Consider the following 2,500-nt stretch of genomic DNA (forward strand, 5'->3'; position numbering starts at 1 on the left):
GATTTTTTCCCCCCTCTTTTCGATCTGACATAATGCCTTCGACCCTTGATTGATTTAGATGCAGTTTTCGATTACATGAATTATGGAAGCATAAATAAATGTGTAACACGAAAATAATTCCTGCAACAAAAGCAGTTTTATCAATATTACAGTCATTATGGAAGCACCAGCACGCCTTCTATCACAAAAGTTATTATTGAACACAACAATAAATCGATAACAAACCGGTCATTAACGACGCATCAATAACCTCGTAGCAGTCAAGGTCGTCTCCCATAATGAAATCAAACTGCAAATCTAAAATCACTAAATTTGTTCTATTTGGAAGATCACCACCTCCTCCTCCTCCCCCCTTAACTAACCCTTGGCCTACCTGTTATCATCCCAAAGTGCCGTATCCTCCCCATTTCCCCTTCTTTTTTTCCTTCTCTTCTCCCCATGTGTACTCTGTTTTCTCCCCTTTGACCTTTTAACTCTTCACTATTACGTAGGAAGGGGGAGAGGGGAGGGGAGATGGACGGGGTGAGGGCCGGGGTCCACAGTCTCTGTAAAAGTGAGGAGCAAATGCATGTGGTTAGACTAGACAGCAGATGCGACCCGTGGATAGTTGCTTTTTCTTTTCTTCTCTCTAATTTAGCGCCGATTATTTGTTTTCCAGTGTAGGGAACGGAGGAAGAATAATATCCATTACGATAGTACGGTGTATGTCCTTTTACGGAAACACTTACAGAGACGAAGCACCCCCGCCATGTCATCGTATTTGCATGACTCGCAAACGGTGCGTCGACAGCCAAATATTTTCTTCCACCGCGCCAACTCCTCCTGCCGCCGTCCTTCGCTATCAGGACGTGGTGAGGCTTGCGAGGGTAGAAAATCGTGCAGAGGGACTATATAATTACATTCCGATCAGATGCGGCCGTCGAGATACCCGCAGAAGCCTCAGGTACCCGATCTCGCTCCTTGCATCTTGCCTTTTTTCCGCTCGATGTTTAACCTTGTTCAAAAGTGTCTCCTCGACCAGCTGTGAGGACGGGTGGGGTTAACCAATTACATAAACAATTGCAGTTTCAGCTCGTCCAAATGAGGGAGCAGGAGCGACCATTGTATGTGGTCCTCGGGCCTTCACACCGCCCCAGGCCACGGCGGTGTACTCTGGGAGATCATCGTACACTCCGGTAACCGTCCCAACCCGAGGTTGAACTGTATTTTCCAACTGCAAACGCACTCTGTTATTCATCTTATCGTCAACCTACTTTCCTTTTTTGGAAGAGTCGTTAACTAGGCATTCTAGTGATCAAAGAGGAAGTTTGAACCAATGGAGCTCTTGAGAAGCGATGGAATTGAACTTCCAACGGCAGCAGGTTTTCCGCTCCGGCAGTGTCGGTCGTGGGAAGAAATTGCCGCTGGAGCTTCGGTTGCCGGCTACTCGAATTTGCCACTGCTCTTTTACGGCGAGTCTCCGACCAGCAAGTGATCTCTACACCCTCCCTCCTTTCTTACGCGAAGAATCTTACGTCCCACGATGACCCTTTGCCGAGGAAGATTTCCGAATCGGCTGGAAATGTGAAATCGATGCCATAAAAATAAAAAAAGGTGATGTCTGTGTCCTCGCCTCATCTGCTCACCCCGCCGCCCAGGTGCCGCTTGCTACCTCTTTTCATGGCCACTGAAATTTGAACGTCTATTTCTTTCTTTTTTTAAGGGTGGGAGGGTGAGGAGGGTGATTTCCTGTGTCCATTCCCCGCATCTGACTGATCTTTTGGTGTTTTATGGGTGAATCCGAGACTGCGATGGGGGATGGGGTTTCAGTGATACGGGGACTTTGGGGTAGGTTGGTGCGATCGGATGGGCGAGATTAAATGCATTACCTAAAATGGTAGTTAGAACGTCATTCATTTTAAAACGCGGGTATGCTGTTCGGTCTTGATCCTTTGTAAATCACAGATATATATATGAAAAGATCATTCAGAAATATATAAGCATGTACATATAACAATAATCAATAGATAATACTAACAATGAAAAACAAAAGCCGCGATTGTAATAAGCAACATATCCCAAGCTTCACTGACTGAGCGCCTGCTGACAGTGTTCCTCCATTTAACTGTGACATGCTTTAGTACGAGCGACAATGATGGAGCTTTGTACATGGCGATAATATATGCAGGGATCATTGATTCACTTTGCCCAACGTGTTTATTTACAACCTGTAAATCACACCATGGAGTACTACGTATGTGTTATGTGTGTTTTAAGTATACTTCCCAGAACCGATTAAACTAAATAAGAATAAATATCAATAATAAAAAAGAAATTGGGAGTGTAAATAAAATAAAACATGAAGTTGAAACACGACATTTTAGGAGCCTGCGCTCTACCCGCGGCCCGAGTGGGTCGTCCCGGCAGCATTGTTGGAACGTCTTCAGATTGAGGGTGGACTGTGTAGTGAGAAGACGTGTGTGTTCCTCCGCGGCGACCTGTCTCTGTGGTGAATTAAAAA

General features: G+C 45.3%; 1 protein-coding gene across 2 annotated transcripts in view; it reads left to right on the top strand.

Annotated features, from left to right (window-relative positions):
• Vang (Strabismus domain-containing protein Vang) overlaps positions 1–2,500 on the top strand; it is a 225,720-nt gene that overhangs the window by 103,601 nt on the left and 119,619 nt on the right. The window contains exon 1 of one of the 2 annotated variants that reach the window (XM_086531684.1): positions 2,411–2,500. This exon is cut by the window's right edge and continues 226 nt beyond it. The exons of the other annotated variant lie outside the window; for it this stretch is intronic. The gene's annotated coding sequence lies outside the window, so the exon portion shown is untranslated. Of the gene's footprint in view, positions 1–2,410 lie in introns of those variants that run through there. 2 annotated transcript variants of the gene reach the window in all.

This window comes from Penaeus japonicus, unplaced genomic scaffold (assembly GCF_977035675.1).
Source record: "Penaeus japonicus unplaced genomic scaffold, GWHDUDI00000001_assembly GWHDUDI00000036, whole genome shotgun sequence".
NCBI lineage: Eukaryota > Metazoa > Arthropoda > Malacostraca > Decapoda > Penaeidae > Penaeus > Penaeus japonicus.